At 39.6% G+C, this 19,774-nt stretch overlaps 1 long non-coding RNA gene across 3 annotated transcripts; it reads left to right on the forward strand.

Annotated features, from left to right (window-relative positions):
• Positions 1-1,895: 1,895 nt before the first annotated feature.
• On the forward strand, positions 1,896-19,621 carry LOC138171442 (uncharacterized). Of its 3 annotated transcripts, XR_011170885.1 has the most exons (4): positions 1,896-2,038; positions 3,625-3,659; positions 14,292-14,383; positions 19,584-19,621. It is a non-coding gene; the product is annotated as an uncharacterized lncRNA (long non-coding RNA). The 3 variants fall into 3 exon arrangements; XR_011170884.1 differs by lacking the exon at positions 3,625-3,659; XR_011170883.1 differs by lacking the exon at positions 1,896-2,038 and having other exon boundaries at positions 3,351-3,659.
• Positions 19,622-19,774: the final 153 nt, after the last annotated feature.

Here is a 19,774-nt window from a genome sequence, read left to right on the forward strand (position 1 = left end):
CCTCTGGAACCATCTGAGTTCAGTGGCAAGATAGAGATAAGGATGAGTGGAGATGGCCCTTTGTAATACTTATGGGGTAACAGGACCTCTGATTTCATTGGTATAGGGAGCTCCCAGTTAGGAAATTTCCTATACCAATAAAGATCTTTTTGTCCTGCTGTTCATAATCTTAGAGCATTGAAGTTAAATGTGTTGACTTTGGACTCACTGCTAGTATTTGCCAGAGGTCCCCTCTCCATACTATGGTTCTTTCAGTAATAACAATAATTAAAAAAAAAAACTTGAGGGAATTGAATGAGATACAAATCTTCCCCATCATCTTGTCTGTTACTGGAATTGTCTGAGGATGTTTTCAGTGAGCCAGCATCCTTTTATTCAACTATTAACTGTAGTTATTTTATGCACCTGTACATAGAACTTTAAATTTAAAAAAAATTGCAAGATAGTGAGTTGTCCAGAACCATTTCTCTCTGAAGTCCTTCAAACAAGATGAGAAGAATGAGATAATAATATTCTTATTTGTATAATATGAAGACTTTTTTCACAACAACTCTATTGTACCTGAAGTACAAATATCCCCAATTTATAGATAAAGAAACTGAAACCATTTTGTAAAGTTCTGATTGAGGGAAAGCCAGGTAGCTTCCCTTTCCTGTTAGTTCTGAGAAGGTACATTTAGTTGACTCCATTAATAATAGAATGACTCAATAGACTGAGTATTTCAAGAGACATACTCTATGTTGGACCTCTGGCAGGCATTGCCACTTAAAAAGTTAAAAAAGAGAATTGAGGTAGCCATGAAATCTAGAGCAAGATCCCCACGGGGAATATATAAGGTCTTCAAACAGAGAAGCATCCATTTGTAACCCCGAAAACAGGGCTCATAAGGAATGGTCCCCTTGGAAAGAAGGCAGGATTGACTATGTGTGCAGTGGTATGAGTGTCTGTCATTATCTCTGTGAACCCCATAGGAATCTGTGATCTCTTCTAGGATAGGAACACTGTGACTTCTCTTTTATATAAAACCTCTTATGGTGTCTCAGACACAGCTCCTTAAACTTGGGATTCTCAGGAAATGGGATAGTGGTGATTTAGTGATATTGTGATAGTGATAAGTATGAGGGTGGGGAGAAAGGGACCAAGCCTGGTGTCTTGAGTTCTATCGGAGAGTGAGGCACTGAAGGATGAATAGGGGTTTCAGGCCAGGGCTAGGCTCCCTTGTGACTCTGATGTCTTCCCCTAGCTCTGCCTGTTCCCCAAATGCCTGCTTTTCCCACTTCTCCTCACCCTGAATGGTAGAACCAACTAATGGCATTTATGTTCCTGTAACAATCCCCTTCCAAGTAAGTTGCCTTTCCTGAGGTTCTTTCACTATTGCCCAGTCATGGTATTTTCTCTTTCCGTTAGCCTGCAACTTCTCTGCCCATCCCAGGTCCTTCCTGCTGCTGGATCAGAAGTTCATTCAGATTGTTCCTGATTTCCTTGGGTCCTTCTTTTGGAGGACCCAAATATAAGAAAATGAATTAATTTTAAAAAGGGGGGTTCTAGATGGAGGATGTCTAAAAGGTAGTTGGCGATTCAGTGATGAGGTGAGAATCTGACTGCTGGACAAAGCCTTGCAGGAGCACCTTCGGCCACGGATGGATAGAGTCTGTAATTCAAGGATCCTGGGCTCCTCAGCCTTTCTCAGGCTATTCCCCAACAGCTGTTTTCTTGTCACCACACTGCCCCCTCTAAGGTGGTCTGTCCCCAGTGATCCCAAAGCAGGGTCCAAGTGGTGCCTCTGGGGAGTGTCAGGTGGTGCAGACGATCGAGACTGAAGACCTCCCGCTGCCTAGAGGCTTCGAGGTCTGCCCTAGAGTGGAGAGGGTGGGGGGACAAGGGCGGGCCAGGGAGGTGCCACTTCCGGCTTCCTGGGTTCAGCTGAACCTGGTTACTTGCCTTGGTCAATCTGAGGGCTGGAGTCTAGGGTTGTTCGAGTTGCTGGTGGTCCTGGTCAGGAGGGCCAAGGTTGCTTACTGCCCTCTCTGCCCTGGAGGTAAGCTAAGACTCAGAGATTCGGGGAGGGTCCCCGTGGTGCTGGGGGCTAAGGTCGTAGGAAGACCCCAGCGGCTGTATGTAGTAGAAACGGAATTCGAACTCAGGCACTGCCCTGGAGCCCACTTCTTTGGACACAAGTTTGTCCCTGCGCCTTTCCCTAGATCCCAGCCTCCTCCAAGTTCTGGCCTCTGTAGTGATCCGTTCTCATGACCCTTCACTCTCTTCTTCCACCTGGTTCTTTCCCGACTGTCTACAAAAATACTCGACTCAACCCGTCTTCAAAATACGATTTCTTTATAATGTACTCACTTTTTCCAAAAAATCATCGTTTTTGCATTTTCTTCCAGTTTCTCTATTATTTTACTTTATTTCTACTATTTCTTGTTCAGTGAAGTCACTCAATACTGTTTGGTTTGTTTTAATTTTCATGGAATCTATTACTAAAGTGAGATTTCTTTTATTCATTATACCAATTCTTTCCCCTAGAGCTTTTATGTTATTCTTTATTTTCATTTCTTCTAGATATTCATGTAATTCTTGTAGAAAATCCATTTTTTTCAAGTCTTCACTTGCAGTTACAGAATTATGCTTGTCTTTTCTACAATCTCTAGATTTGCAATCATTGTTTATTGTGGTAGCTTTCTTTTTTGGATTCTTATCCTTCTAGCTTTAATACCTTAATCTAGACCTTGTGCCAGGGCCAGGGTCCTTCCCTCCATACTGTGCTTTTGAGTTTTGGCCCTTGTTTTCCCTAGTTGATCTTGTCCTCTTGTCTTCCCTGACTTACTTCAAGTGTCAGCTAAAATCTTACCCTTCTTCAAGATGCCTTTATTTATTTATTTAGCTTTTTTGGGGGTGGGGGGGGAGGTAGTAGGGCAATTGGGGTTAAGTGACTTGCCCAAGGTCACATGGCTGTGTGTGTGTGTGTGTGTGTGTGTGTGTAACTGCAGAGAGAAAAATATGTTCGGTATTAGGGAAAACGTCCCAACAATTAGCTTTCCCAAAGCGGAATGAGCTGACTCTGGAGGTAGCAGGGGGTCTTCAAAGCCAGATGGCCATTCCTAGGGCATATTGCAGAGGGCATTCAGGTCCAAGCACAGGTTGGACTAGATGGCCTCTGAGGAGCTTTCCTGTGCTGAGTCTGTGATGCTGACGTTCAGTGGGGGCAAGGATTGGCTGATCTCCTTTTGATGGGCAGTTGTTAACCTTTGGAAGGAGTGAGGGGGAGAAAATGCGCGTGAACTCCATCGTCTTACAGCTTTGTGAACCCTCGTGGTAAGGCTCCCCCTCAGACTAAATGTCCGGGTCGGGTTGCCAGGAGGAAGGCAGTGACGTGAGGATCCCGGGAGCAGACAGTGAGGGAGAGATCTAGGGAGGACTCCCTCCCTGGCGTCCCTGCCCTGGGCTCTGGCCAGCTCCTAGGCTTTCCAGAAGAGAATTGGGGAGGGCCATGGAGATGCTGAAGTCCTCCAGGCATCCTAGAAGGGTCAGACTCGGGAGCCGCTTCCGGCTCTGATTCAGTTCGTTTCTGTCTTGTTCTTCCGCCTGTAACTGTGGTTACAAACGGATTTTTCCCTTCCGCAGGCCGGGTACGCCGCGCGCCCCGAGCCGAGCCGAGGGTGAGTCCGGGCCGGGGTCGGTGTGAGGGCCGGGTGTTCTTGGGGGGGTGGGCAGTGAGAAGAGCCCTAGCCTGGGAGGCGCTGATCTCTGGGTCTCGACCCTGCCACTTGGTCCCAGTGTGACCCTGGACAAGCCCCTCCTTCCCTCTAGACCTCAGATTCCCCCTCTGTAAAAAGGGGAGGGTGTGACTAGGTGGGTCAGTCTGGGGCCTAAGATAAATGAAGCAACCAGATGGGGGGCGAGTGTGTGTGAAAGGGGGGAAACCCTGGGGCTGTCACTGGTGGGGGCCCCGCGGCTGGCTGCAGTGGACTTGGAGGCAGGCAAAGGTGGGTTCAAATCCTGCCCCAGACATTTGCTAGCAACGTGACCCTAGCAAGTCGAAAAGTTTGTTCCTGTGTAAAATGGGATAACGATCCCTTTAATGCCTCCCTCACAGGGTTGTGAGGCTCAAATGAGATCATTTATGCAGAGGGCTTTGCAAATTTAAAGCAGACATAAATGCCAACCTTCTTTAACTCTTTATGTCCTGACAGGTGCCCTGGGGCAAATGAATGTTAGAAAATCCTTCCACCAGCCACTTAGGCCATCCATTGCTGCCTCACTGGCTCTTAGATGCTCATAGCTTCTGCTGTGCCCCCCATGGGCTTCACTCTGTGCAGAGACCAGTGCAGTGGTAATCATATTCAATTCAAGGAACATTTTATTAAGCTAAACTTAAGATAATACTACAGTGCAAATGTAATAGTCCAGGCCCTTAAGCAGCTTATATGTGGTGTCTATTAATGGTCAATTTAGCAATTCTCATTTTGTGTTTGTATTTGAGAAATTGATTTTTTTGATCCTCAGTGTAAGACTTAACATTTTCTCCACTGAATTTTATCTTTTTCAAGTCAGCCCTATACTGTAGCCCACAGGTGGGGAACTTGGAAGTTTGGGTTCAGTCAAAGGGCTGCACTTGAGGACCTAGAGGGCCACATGTAGCCTGGAGGCCACAGGTTCCTCAATCCTGCTCTATCCTGCCAAGTCCTTTTTGAATCCTGACATCCATTGTGTTTTATTTATCCCTTCTAGATCTGTGTCAACTACAAATATTATGAATATGCCATCTTTGGCTTATTCCAGGTTACTAATAAAATTGTTAAACAATACAGGGTCATGCACAGATCCTTTGGACACTATTGGTGACCTCTTGCCAAAGTGATGATGGAGCCATCAATAAGAATTCAGAGTATGGCAGTTTCACTAGTTCTCAATCAATCTAATTGTATTATTGCCTAGGCTATATCTTTCCTCCTTTTCTATGAGAGGAACCTTAAATGTTATCTTTTAGAGATACTTTATGAAAAGAGATACTTTAATAATTTAAAACTAAAAATAGTGTAAAGATTAAGAATTTTAGATGTCTTGGGGTGGCTAAGTGGCGCAGTGAATAGAGCACTGGCCCTGGAGTCAGAAGGACCTGAGTTCAAATCTAGCCTGAGACATTTAACAGCCCCCCCCCCCAACTAGCCATGTGACCTTAGGCAAGTCACTTAACCCCAATTGCCCTACCCTCCCCCCACCAAAAAGAAAAGAATTTTACATGTCTTGCTGAACTCATTAGGCACATTAATAGGTATAGAATTCTCCTGATGTACTAGTTTAAATTGCTGCTTCCTTTTCAAGATGTCTCTTTAATCTATTATTAAAGAGATAAAGAGATACCTCTTTAACATTTAGCTATCTCTTTAATAACCCATTCTAAATATTTCCAAGGAATTCAAATCAAAGTTGCTGAAATATAGTGTGTAGACTGTTTTCTTTCCAGTTTTGGAAGTTGAGACATATGACCAGTTGTACAGTCTTCCCTTTTCTCATAATCTTTCAGCTGTCACTGACACTATTTCAAGTGTTCATTTATTAATAATATTAGCATATCATTATCAATAATACAGTAGTTGCAAACTATTACTTTATGCCCACATTTATTAGATAAAATGGAAGCTTCTCAATTAGAAAATACATTTGGCATGGGTGGCATAGGCACAGGCCCACACCAAATGTCAGCTGCAACACAACAAACCTTTAACAGAAGAAATAGGGCTGAAGCACATTTTAAGTAATTCAATATTTCTTATCTAATGCAATAATAAGTAGAATTCAGTAAGTCAGAAGGTATGAAATGGACTTGTAATCAGATCACCTTCGGTCAGTGCCAGACATTGTATTAAGTTCTGAGGATAGCAGGACAAGCAAAAACAGTCCCTGCCCTCTAGGAGCTTGAATGTGAACGCGGGAAATAACATGTAAATTACAGCTCACATGTCAGATATCTAATAGCTAGCTAGCATTTATGTAGTGCTTTAGAGTTTGAAAAGAGCTTTGCAAATGTTAAAGGGTGCCCTGAACTTGTCTTTTTGAATTACCATATTTTTTCAGAAACACTGGACCCAGAGCATGCAGAAGGCCCTGAATGTGTCAAAAGAGGACCCCCTAACCCCACCCCAGCTGATATGAATTATTGTTTCACCCCATGATGGATTACCTTTGTGTCCTTGGAGCACAAAAAGGTGCTAGCCAATCTGTGGTAGGATGATAAAAATTCTTGTGCAGCTGGGGTCCTTTACAGATAAGCTGACCCCTGCTGTTTTCATAGTCTAGCAAAGTCTTATGACATTGCTTGTTGATATATGTGTTATCTCATTTTTTTCTCACAATACCTCTTTGAAACCTATAGGATATACCATTATCCCATTATACAGATGCTAGAGTCTACCTATGGCAGTTGATAATGTTATTGATAATGATATTTTATTGCTGTAGTAGTGCTGGCATGTCTGTTCTATTTTTTTATCTGTTGTCTTTCAGTCTTTTTTTTTATTAATTTGTTTATTTACTTTTAGTTTCCAACATTCAGTTCCACAATCCCTTAAGTTTTAAATTTTCTCCCCTTTCCTCTCCTTCCCCCTCCCCCATGTTGGCATGCAGTCAAATATAGGATCTACAAATACCATCACATTAAACATTAGTCAGGGGCTGGCCAGGTAGCACAATGAGTAAGAGCATTGGCCCCAGAGTCGGGATGACCTGGGGATCAACTCCGGGCTCAGACACTTAGCACCCACCCAGAAACACCTGGCCAGGTAACCTTGAGCAAGTTACTTAACCCCAATTGCTTTAAAAAACAACAACAACAGTCAGGTTGTAAAGGATTATAACCTAGGGAATGAACAATGGGAAAGAGGAATTACAACAAAACAAGAAAAAGAAAGAGAGCAAGTAGTTTGCTTCAATCTGCATTCAAATACTGTAGCTCTTTCTCTGTGTGTGGATATCTTTTTCCATTATGAGTCTTTCTGAGTTGTCTTACAACCTTATATTGCTGAGAGGAGCCAAGTCTATCAAAGTTAGTCATCACACATACGTTATGTTTGTAATTGTGTACAAATTTCTCCTGGTTCTGTACTTCTCACTCAGCATCAGGTTATATGAGTCCCTCCAGGTTATTCTGAAGTCTGTCTGCTCCCCATTTCTTATAGCAAAATAGCATTCCATTACATTCATATACCACAACTTGTTCAGCCATTCCCCAATTGATAGGCATCCGCTTGATTTCCCATTCTTTGCTGCCAGAAAAAGAGCTGTCATAAATATTTTTGTATATAATGGGTCCTCCTTCCAATTCTGTTATCTCTTTGGGATACAACCCTAGAAGTGTTATTGCTGGGTCAAAGGGTATGCACTTATTTATAGCCCTTTGGGCATAGTTCCATATTGCTCTCCAGAATGGTTGGATCAGTTCACAACTCCACCAACAAAGCATTAGTGTTCCAGTTTTTCCACATCTTCTCCAGCATTTATCATTTTCCAGTTTTTTCTCTAATCGTGATTTAGAGCATTTTTCATATGCTTATAGATATCTTTAATTTCATCTTCTGAAAAGTGCTGTTCATATCCTTTGACCATTTATCAATTGGGGAATAACTTGTATTCTTATACATTTGCCTCAATTCTCTGTATATTTTAGAAATGAGGCCTTTATCAGAGACATTAGTTTTAAAAATTCTTTCCCAGTTTATGGATTTTCTTCCCACTTCTATGATCTCTTTGGGATACAACCCTAGAAGTTGTATTGCTGGGTCAAAGGGTATGAAATTATTTATAGCCCTTTGGGCATAATTCCAGATTGCTCTCCAGAATGGTTGGATTAATTCACAACTCCACCAGCAATGCATTAGTGTTCCAATTTTTCCACATCCTCTGTAGCATTTGTCATTTTCCTGTTTTGTCATCTTATCCAATCTGACTGGTGAGATATGGTACCTCAGAGCTGTTTTGATTTGCATTTCTCTCATCAGTAGTGATTTAGAGCATTTTTTCATATGCTTATAGATATCTTTAATTTCTTCCTCTGAAAACTGCCTGTTCATATCCTTTGACCATTTATCAATTGGGGAATGACTTATGGATTTGACTCAATTTTCTGCATATTTTAGAAATGAGTCCTTTATCAGAGACATAGGTTGTAAAAATTCTTTCCCAATTTCCCACTTCCCTCTTGTACAGAAACTTTTCAATTTAATGTAATCAAAATTATTCATTTTGCATTTTATAATACTCTTTAACCCTCATTTGGTCATAAAATCTTCCCTTCTCCATAGGTCTGACAGGTAAACTATTCTTTATTCTCCCAGACTGCTTACAGTATCATCCTTTATACCTTGATCGTGTACCCATTTCAACTTGATTTTGGTATACAGTGTTAGATATTGGTCCATACCCAGATTCTGCCATAATATATTCCAGTTTTCCCAGCAGTTTTTGTCAAATAGTGAGCTCTTATCCCAAAAACTGGGATCTTTGGGTTTGTCAAACAGTAGATTATTTATAGTCATTGACTGCTGATTCTCCTGTACCCAATCTATTCTATTAATCTACTACTCTGTTCCTTGGTCACTACCAAGTAGTTTTGATAACTGCTGCTTTATAATACAGATTAAGATCTGGTATGGTTAGGCCACCTTCCCTAGCATTTCTTTTCATTAATTCCCTTGATATTCTGGATCTTTTGTTCTTGAAAATGAATTTTGTTACTATTTTTTCTAGCTCTATAAAGTAATTTTTTGGTGTATTGATTGTTATGACACTAAATAAATAATTTAATTTAGGTAAAAGTGTCATTTTTATTATATCAGCTTGACCTAGTCGTGAGCAACTGACGTTTCTCCAATTAGTTAGACCTGACTTTCTTTATTTGTGTGAAAAGTGTTTTGTAATTGTGTTCATATAGGTCTTAGGTTTGTTTTGGCAGGTAGATTCCCAAATATTTTAAATATCTAGAGTAACTTTAAATGGAATTTCTCTTCCTATTTCTTGCTGTTGGACTTCATTGGAAATATATTGGAATGCTGAGGATTTATGTGGGTTTATTTTATATCCTGCAACTTTGCAAATTTATTTATTATCTCAAGTAGTTTTTTTACTTGATTCTCAAGGATTCTCTAAGTATATCATCATATTATCTGCAAAGAGTGACAGCTTAGTCTCTTCTCTGCCTAATTTGATTCCTTCAATTTCTTTTTCTTTTGTTATTGCTACTGCTAACATTTCTAGTACCAAATTGAATAACAGGGGTGATAGTGGACATTCTTGCTTCATCCTCATCTTATTGGAAATGTTTCTAGCTTTTCCCCATTACATATAATACTTGCTGATGGTTTTAGATAGATTCTGCTTATTATTTTAAGAAAGATTCCTTTTATTCCTATACTAATAGGACTGGGTGTTGTATTTTGTCAAAAGCCTTTTCTTCATCTATTGAGATAATCATATGGTTCTGCTAGTTTTGTTGTTGATGTGATCAATTATACTTATACTTTTCCTAATATTGAACCTTCCTTGCATTCCTGTAATAAATCCTACCTTATCAAAGTGTATTATTCTCATGATAAGTTGCTGTAGTCTTTTTGATAATATTTTATTTAAAATGTTTTCATCTATATTCATGAGGGAAATTGGTCTATAATTTTGTTTCTCCATTTTGTCTCTTCCCAATTGAGGTATCAATACCATATTTATGTCATAAAAAGAATTTGGTAGAACTCCTTTTCCATTTCTCCCAAATAGTTTGTGAAGTATTGGAATCAATTTTTTTTTAATGTTTGATAGAATTTGCTAGTAAATCCATCTAGCCCTGGAGATTTTTTTCCTAGGGAGTTCATCGATGGCTTGTTCAATTTCTTTTTCTGAGATGGGGTTATTTAAGTAATTTACTTCCTCTTCAGTTAATCTGGGCAACTTATATTTTTGTAAATATTCATCTATTTCACTAAGATTGTCAAATTTATGTGCATATAATTGGGCAAATTAATTCCTAATTATTGTTTTAATTTCCTCTTCATTGGAGGTAGATTCACCCTTTTCTTTTTTGATACTTGTAATTTTGTTTTCTTTTTTTTTTTTTATCATATTGACTGTTTATCAATTTTATTGTTGTGGTTTTTTTCATAAAACCAGCTCTTAATTTTATTTATTAATTCAATAGTTTTCTTCATTTCAGTTTTATTAATCTCTCCGTTGGTTTTCATTATTTCTAATTTAGTATTTAATTGGGGATTTTCAGTTTGTTCTTTTTCTAGCTTTTTCAGTTGCATGCCCAATTTGTTGAGTTTCCTTTTCTCTATTTTATTCATGTATGCATTCAGGACTATAAAACTTCCCCTAAGAACTGCTTTTGCTGCATCCCACAAATTTTAGTATGTTGTCTCATTGTCATTCTCTTGAATGAAGTTCCTTATTGTTTCTGTAATTTCTTGTTTGATCCACTTATTCTTTAGGATTATTTGGTTTCCAATTAATTTTTAGTCTATTTTTCCATGGCTCTTTATTGCATATAATTTTTATTGCATCGTGATCTGAGAAGAATGCGCTCAATATTTCTGCCTTTTTTTTTTGCTTTTTGGAGGGCAGTTGGGGTTAAGTGACTTGCCCTAGGTCACATGACTAGTTTTTGTATTAAGTGTCTGAGGCCAGATTTGAACTCAGGTCCTCCTGATTCCAGGGCCAGTGCTCTATTCACTGCACCACCTAGCTGCCCTTATGTCTTTCTCCACTGAATTGTGAGGTTTTTATGCCCTAATAAATGGTCAGTTTTTGTATATGTGCCATGTACCACTGAAAAGATGTATTCCTTTTGATCTCCATTCTCCAGAGGTCTGTCTTATCAACCCTCTCTAAAATTCTGTTTGCCTCCTTAATTTCTTTCTTGTTTATTTTGAGGTTAGATTTATCAAGTTCAGATAGGGGGAAATTGAGGACCCACACTAGTAAAGTTTTGCTATCTGTTTCTTCCTCTAATTCCCTTAACTTCTCCTCTAGGAATTTGGATGCTTTACCACTTGGTGCATATATATTAAGTAATGATATTGCTTCATTCATGATGGTGCTTTTTAACAGGATATGGTTTCCTTCCTTATCTCTTTTAATTAGATCTGTTTTTGCTTTTGCTTTATTTCAGATAAGGATTGCTACCCCTGATTTTTTTACTTTAGCTGAAGCATAATATGTTCTACTCCAGCCTTTTACCTTTACCCTCTGTGTAAACCCTTGTTTCAAACGTGTTCCTTTTTTTTAATTTTTTTTTGGAGTGGGGGATTCAGGGCAATTGGGGTTAAGTGACTTGTCCAAGGTCACATGGCTAGTAATTGTTAATTGTCTGAGGCTAGATTTGAACTCGGGTTCTCCAGACTCCAGGGCTGGTGCTCTATTCACTGCACCACCTAGCCACCCCTTCAAATGTGTTTCTTGTAGACTGCATATTGTAGGATAATAGTTTTTAATTCATTCTGTTATGGAGAGTTCATCACATTCACATTCACATTTATGATTACTGTCTGTGCCTCTCCCTCCATCCTATTCCTTCCTCTGTTTTATTTTTTCCTTTTCCCTTCCCCTCCTTAAGAGTTTTCCTTTTGAGCACTGCCTCCCTCAGTATTTCCTCCCTGTGCACCTCTCTTCTTTTACCTGCCCTTCCCTCTCACTACTATTTCCATCCATTTTAATCATCCCCCCCTCCTACTTTTTTCTGCCTTACCCCTCCAATTGCCTATAGGAAACAGTAGATTTTTTTATCCTTAACAGAGTATGTCATTCTCTCCTTGAAATCAAACTGAAGAGAGTAAATTTTATGCAGTGCTCCTCTCCCTCCCTCCTTTCCCTCTACTATAATGTTTTGTGTCTTTTCAAGTTAGAATCCTAAACTTAACTGATTATGTTGATCCTTCCTGGAAGCAGAAGCAATGAGAATAAAGTTCATATGATGTTAATCCTCCTACCTTCTTTCCCTTTTTTCTATAGTATGTTTTTATGTCTCTTTTTGTGGCATAATTTACCCTTTTCTGCCTCCTCCTTTCCTTTTCTCCCATTACAGTCCCTTTATACTCTTTAATAAGGTTTTTATATCATCAGATTAGTTCATTTATAACCACACCCTCTATGGATATCCCTTTTAAATTTTGCGATAATTATATAAATCTCAATCTTGACAGGTGTCAGCTTCCCATATAAGGATGTAAACAGTTTGCTCTTAAGGAATCACAAGTTGTGTGTGTGTGTGTGTGTGTGTGTGTGTGTGTGTGTGTGTGTGTTTTCCTTGTTTACCTTCTTATGTCTCTCTTTAGTCTTGCATTTGGAGATCAGATTTTCCACTGAGCTCTGGCTTTTTCATCAGTAAAGTTTGGAAGTCCCTTATTTCATTGAATGACCATCTCCAAGCCTGAAAGATTATGCTCAGTTTTGCTGGGTAGTTGATCCTTGGTTGTAGCCCAAGCTCTTTTGCCTCGTGAAATATCATCTTCCAATCCCTCCGATCTTTTAAAGAATGTAGAAGCTGCTATGTCCTTTGTGATCCAGACTGTAGTTCCATGATATTTGAATAGTTTCTTTCTGGATGCTTGCAGTATTTTCTCCTTGACCTTATAATTCTGGAATTTGGCTACTATATTTCTTGGGGTTTTCAATTTGGCATCTCTTTCAGGAGGAATCTGGTGAAATCTTTCAATAACTATTTTACCTTCTGATTCTAGGACCTCAGGGCAGTTTTCTTTGAAGATCTCTTGGAGGATGTTGTCCAGGCTGTTATTTTCATCATGGCTTTCTGGTAGACCAATAATTCTTAGTTTATCTTTCCTGGATCTGTTCTCTAGATCAGTTGATTTTCCAATCAACTATTTTACTTTCTTCTTCTTTTTAAGCAATTGGGGTTAAGTAACTTGCCCAAGGTTACACGGTCATTTTTGTGGGGGGGGGGTGTGTGTGGGGGGTGTTAAGTATCCGAGGCCAGAACCAATCCCGGGTGCTCCCGACTCTGGGGCTGGTGCTCCTACTCACTGCACCACCTAGCTGCTACTTTCTTCTAATTTTTCAATCTTCATGTTTTGTTTGATTCTTGAGGCATCAAGTCCTTAGCTTCTATTTGACTGATTCTAATTTTTAGTTAATTATTTTCCTCAGTTAGTTTTTGAAGCTTCTTTTTTTTTATTATTAAAGCAATCGGGGTTAAGTAACTTGCTCAAGGTTACACTGCCAGTTATTGCTAGGTGTGGTGCTAAGTATCTGAGCCCTGATTCGATCCGCAGGTCATCCCGACACTGGGGCCGGTGCTCTTACTCACTGAGCCACCTGGCTACCCCCTGAAGCTTCTTTTTTAGGGAGGTATATTCTCCAGTTAGATTTTGATCCTCCCATCCACATTCACAAATTTTACTTTTTAAGGATTTGTTTACTTCAGTGAGATTTTTTTCCTATTTGTTCAATTTGGTTCATTTTTGGCTGTTCAAAATTGAGTTCATATTCCCTTTTGTGGTCTCAGATGTGAGTATAGAGTCAATGTTGTCCTCAGAATTTGGTTGTGCTTGCTCAATATAATAGGATTGAATCGTTCTTGTTCTTGATTTCTCCACTTCCTTCTAGAGTCAGAAAGATCTGAATTCAAATATGGCTTCAGACATTTACTAGCTACATAGGCAAGTCACTTAACCACTGCCTGCTTCAATTTCCCCAGTTGTAACATGGGGATAACAATAGAACCTACATCTTGGGGTTGTTGTGAGGATTAAATGAGATAATATCTGTAGAGTGTTTGGCACATAATAGATGCTTAATAAATCCATCCTTTCAGGGCAGCTAGGTGGCGCAGTGAGTAAAGAGCTGGTCCCCAAGTCAGGAGGACCTGAGTTCGGTTCCAGCCTAAGACACTTAACACCCACACAAAAAACTTTTTTTCCAAAAAGTGCAAAAAAAAAATCCATCCTTTCTTCTTCTTCCCTTTCATTCCTTTCCTCATTCCTTCTATTCTTCCTTCGCTTATTCCTTTCTTCTTTCCTTCCTTCTCTTATTCCTTCCTGCCCTTTTTCCTTCCTTTCTTTCCTCACCCCCTTTTCCCTTCCTTCCTTCCTTTCTTCCATTTGGGAATAACTTCTTCATATATAACCCTCTGTATTGCCTCTGTTGTACAGGTGACTTGATGACAAGAAGAGTTAGTCACTAAACATGAAACTATGTATAGAGGCCCATGAGTCTTCTGTTGAAGAGAGTCATGTGAGAAATGAATTTCAGACCAAAGCTGTTCTCACTTACATTTCTTCATTCTTCAGCTCCACCTGTTCCCAGTGCCTGCCCTTCACACTAAGGGAGCCTAAAAGACCTGGTGATGGCTTCTCTGCTCCCATTGATGGCCAAGTCCCAGGTGAGTTGCCCTTCCTGAGTTCCTGAAATTATTCCCCAGAAAAGTGCTTGCTGCATGTGGAGTCATAAGACCTGAGTTGAAACCTCTGCTCAGCCATCTGTTCCCATTGTAAATGTGGGCAGGGATTCTCTTTTGTCCTTTCCCCTCCTTCTAGCACCTCCTAGGTTTCCAGCACAAAGAAATATATTCTATTTCCTTCCCCATGAACAGGATTTCCAGCTTCTTAGTCTTCATTTTGTCATTTGTAAAATGAAGAAGTTGAACTGTATGGATCTATCTCTAAGGTCATTCCCAGCTCTAAATCCTGTGTTTCTTCTCCTTGCTCTGCAATGTTCGTTTTAGCCATTTAACCAAAAAAGGCAAGAAACATGAAGTGAAAAAATAGGCTTCAGACTGTATTCATACATAGTTCATTAGTTCTCTTTCTTGATGTAGATAGTATTTTTTTGTGTGTCTTTTGGAATTGTCTTGGATCATTGTACTAATTAGAGTAGCTAAGTCTTTCTCAGTTCACCATCATTACTATGTCACAGTTACTGTGTACAGTGTTCTGGTACTGGTCACTTCCCTTTTGTCTTACATGCAGTCTTGCATGTAAGTCTTCCTAGATTTTTCTGCAACCATTCTTCTCATAATTTCTTATAGCACAATAGTACTCCATCACAATCATATGCCACATCTGGTTCAGTCATACCCCAGGTGATGAGCATCTCCTCAATTTCCAATGCTTTGCCACCATGAGCTGCTATAAATATTTTTGTACATATAGATCCTTTTCCTTTTTCTTTGATCTCTTTGGGATACAGAAGTAGAAGTGGTATTGTGGGGTCAAAGGGTATGCACAGTTGTATAGCCCTTTGAGCATAGTTCCCAATTGTTCTGTAGAATGGTTGTCCAGTTTACAGCTCTACTAACAATGCATTAGTGTCTCTGTTTTTCTACATCCTCTCCACAATTTGTCATTTTCCTTTTCTGTCACATGAGTCAAATCTGATAGATGTGAGGTGATACCTTAGAGTTGTAATTTGCTTTTCAATACTAATTTAGAGAATTTTTCATATAAGTATTCATATAAGTATCTTCTTTGTTTTTAATGCTTTATTAACTTCTGATTTACATCATTTGTTTCCTCCAGATTTTGAGTTACAAATTTTCTCCCCGTTTTTCCCCTACCCACCGCCCCAAAATAGCAGTCCCACAGGATATCCCCTCCTCCAATCTGCTCTCTCCCATATTTTCTCCCATACCCCTTTCGACTTTTCCAGTGAGTCTCTATGCCTCAGTGCCTGTATATCTTATTTCCCTATTACATGTAAGATGGTATTAATAATAGTATATATATATATTTGAATATTTGATTTTAAAACTTTGAATTCCAGATTCATTCCCTTCCTTCCTTGTCACCCACCCTTACTGGGAAGATAAGCAGTTCAGTATAGGTTGTACATGTGTGGCTAATGCAAAACAATAACATAGTAGATATATTGTAAAGGACTGACTATATTTCCCTCCCTCCTATCCCACCTCCCACTTGTTCTATTCTCTACTTTGATCCCGTCCCTTTTCAAAAGTGGGTGCTTCCAACTTCCCCCCAGCCTGCCCTCCCTTCCATCATCCCCCCTGTCATCCTTCCCCCTTACTCTCCTGGAGGGTGAGATACCCTATTTAGTGTGTATTTCACTCCCTCCTCAAGCCAAATTCAGTGGGAATAAAGTTGACCCATTCCCTTTTGCCTTCCTATTGTTCCCCTCTATTGTATGAGACGGTTTACCCCAATCTGTCTCTCCCCATCTCCTCTCATTATATTCCTCTCACCTCTTAATTTCATCTTTTAAGTATCATCCCTTCCTGTTAAATTGGTCCTGTGCCATCTATCTATGTATACCTGTAAACATATATACACACATTCATATATGTATTCATATGCCCATATACCCTCATATATAGACATACATATATATATATATATTTCTAATCCCTTCACCTACTGAGAAAAGTTTCATAAGTTACAATTATTGTTTTTCCATGTAGGAATGTTAATAGTTCAACTTTGATAAGTTCCTTATGATTTCTTTTTCTTGTTTGCCTTCTCATGCCTCTCATGCTTCTTGTATCTGAATGTCAAATTTTCTATTCAACTCTGGTTTTTTCAGCATGACCACATATAAGTAGTATCTTCTTTTGAAAACTGTTCCTATCCTTTGACCATCTATTAGTAGGGCATTCCCCACTCTTTTTTTATTCATTTGGAGCACTTTTTATATACATTTGAGAAATGAGACGTGTATCAGAAAAACTTGCTGCAAAAATTTTCCCCCAGGTTCCTGTTTTCCTTCTCCTTCGGCAACATTGGTTTTTGTTAGCGCGAAACCTTTTTAATTTTATGTAATAAAATTATCCATTTTACTTCCTGGGGATAGAAGGTTTTTGTTTTTGTTTTTTTAATTTGTTTGTTTTTTTGCTTTTTTGGAGGGGGAAGGTAGAGCAATTGGGGGTAAGTGACTTGCCCAAGGTCACGTGGCTAGTTTTTGTGTTAAGTGTCTGAGGCTGGAGTTGAACTCAGATCCTCCTGACTCCAGGGCCAGTGTTCTATTCACTGCATCACCCAGGTGTGGCTGGATAGAAGTTTCTTATCCTTCCAGGAAGGAGGCATGCAATAATAATAGCTCTGGTTTCTTTGGAATACTACTATTTACAGATCGCTTTTCTCATGACAACCCATTGAGGGAGGTCAAGTATTATCTCTATTTTATGAATTAGGAAGCTCAGGCTGGAGAGTAATGACTGGCCCAAGATAACAGAAGCAGGACTAGAATCTAGGTCTTCTGACTTTAAGACAATGCTTTTTCCACTACTGTATGATCTTCTTGTCCTTATGTGCTTGAATTCTCACCTTTTTAAGGGTCTTCTGCTTGGGTGGAGTGTTCTCTTCTGAAGCTTCTACTCTTGGCATTTTTGCTCCCCTTTCTGTCTGTTTCCTGGAGCCTGCTTCAGCTTCCATTTCTATTACAAACCTGTGTATTCTACCAGCCTCTAAGCTTGATGTGATCTCCTAGCTGGAGCAAGGGGAAGAGCCCTGGCTGTTGGATCTGCAGGAAGCTAAGGAAAAAGATCAATCCCAGAGAGGTTCCTGCACAGGTGAGGGAGAGAAATTTGTTAGTAGATATCCTCTTCATCCTTATTGCAATAACTACTCAGATTTTTTAGATATTCTTCCTTCTACCCTGTAATTATAGTCTGTGTACATAATTGTTTTCATATTGTCCCCATGAAAATGTGAGGTCTTTGAGAGTAGTAACAAGTTCTGGTTTTTTTCTTTTTCTTTTTTCTTTCTTTGCCTTTCTTTGTCTCCCCAGTGGTAAGCACAATGCTTGGCACATGGTAACCACTAAATAAGTGCTTGTTCACTAATTGTATCTAATATTGCAGTGGAAAGTGCCTCAGGACAATAGATAGATAAATCATAAGAACTTGGTTTGAGAAAAAGCAGAGAGAACCAGAAGATCAAGGGCATTCTGTGCTCGCTCGAGAAGTCCTTGAAAAAGAAGGACTTGGTAAGACATCATCAACATTGCCTCAGGTGGACTGTCCATAGCCATATGCAGAAACACTAACTTTCATTTAAACATTTATTAACTGTCTAGTATCTAAAAATATTTCTAGGGGCGGCTAGGTGGTGCAGCGAATAGAGCACTGGCCCTGGAGTCAGGAGGAGCTGAGTTCAAATGCGGCCTCAGACACTTAATATAAAAACTAGACTTGTGACCTTGGGCAAGTCACTTAACCCCAACTGCCCACCAAAAATAAATAAAAATAAAGATATTTCTAGAAACGTGGACTAGTCTGGGTCCTGGGAGCTAGATGAACAGCAGCATGATAGTGAAAAGAGCACTTGACTTGGAATAAAGAAAACCTAGATTTGAATTTTGGTTCAAACACAATAGCTAAGTGACTGTGGGGAAACCCTGTAATTGCTCTTACCTTTAGTTACTATACAAAAAGGGGAAAATGTGGATGATAGAATGTATACTGCCTACCTTATCAGGTTGTTGTGGAGTTTCTTATAAAACCTGAACTGCTCTATAAATCTCAGATGTTGCTGTTTTGTTGTTGTTTGTAATCTAGATTAGAGGTGACAAATTCCCTGACTGGCAGTGGTAGGAGGAGGAAAGGAAAGAGTTGTGAAATGAAAGTGTTGAGGATTCAGAAACATAACAGTTTGGGAACCATTTCCAGTGGGCAGGGATGAAAGTGATAAGGCTTTTGCCTACTCTAAAGGGGAAGTCAACTAACGTTGGCCATCCACTGGTAAAGCTGTGGCTTTGTCTTTTTGTTTTTCTGGTTCACTATGCTGCCTCTTCTCCTCTTCTTTGTTAGCTCCAATTTCATTGTTTCTTTGCTAATTCCTCTGGTGCCTAGGAACTCATTCTCTAATGAAGCATTCTTTTCTATTTCTCTCTCATTCTAATTACTCCCCCATCAGATATTCTCATCTACTTATTCAGGACATTTCACTTCTGACCATATTATCTATCACATACTTACTGAAAACTGATCTTCTCTTCCATACACTCTGCTTATACCTGAAAATTTCTTGCTCATTCCCAGCTCCCCTGCCTAATCGGTTCCACTGATCAAATGTTCTACCCTCCTAAGCTGGTTCACTTTGTGTTCATTATGCCCCTTATCTAGATTATACCTCTACTCAATTTCTCCTGCTTCCTCCTTCCAACTTTTCACTTTTTTTTTTTTTAAGCAGTTGGGGTTAAGTAACTTGCTCAAGGTTACACAGCCAGTTATTTCTGGGTGTGGTACTGAGTATCTGAGCCCGGATTTGACCCAGGTCATCCCGACACTGGAGCCAGTGCTCTTATTTGTTGAGCCATCTGGCCGCCCCTAAGCAATTGGGGTTAAGTGACTTGCTCAAGGTTACACGGCCAGGTGTTTCTGGGTGGGTGCTAAGTGTCTGAGCCCGGGATTTGATCTCCAGGTCTTCTCAACATTGGAGCCGGTGCTCTTACTCGCTGTGCTACCTGGCCGCCCCGAACTTTTCACTTTCTTTCTAGATTTTATGTTAGTTCTGGGAACAAGGAAAGCCATATATAGTGCTTAAAAGGAGTGTCAGTGAGTACACTCCTAGTGTAATAAATGGGTTTTTTTTCAGCATACAGAACATTATATTTTCAATTTCTTGTTTCAGATTTGTAAAGAACTGAGAATAAGCACTTATATGAAAAAGGGGGGAATTACCAAAGAGTAGAGTCAAATGGAGAAACACTGGAAATAAACCTAAAAATTTCTCTGAAGAACATGAGTTTGGAGAATATTTTAAATCTGAAAGGAGCTTAAACATTTATCAGAGAAATTCCGCAGTAGTGATTTTGAGGAAAT

The sequence above is a fragment of the Petaurus breviceps genome, unplaced genomic scaffold (genome assembly GCF_028583685.1).
Source record: "Petaurus breviceps papuanus isolate PSGF00001 unplaced genomic scaffold, PetGlider_PUasm1.0 441, whole genome shotgun sequence".
NCBI classification, from domain to species: domain Eukaryota; kingdom Metazoa; phylum Chordata; class Mammalia; order Diprotodontia; family Petauridae; genus Petaurus; species Petaurus breviceps.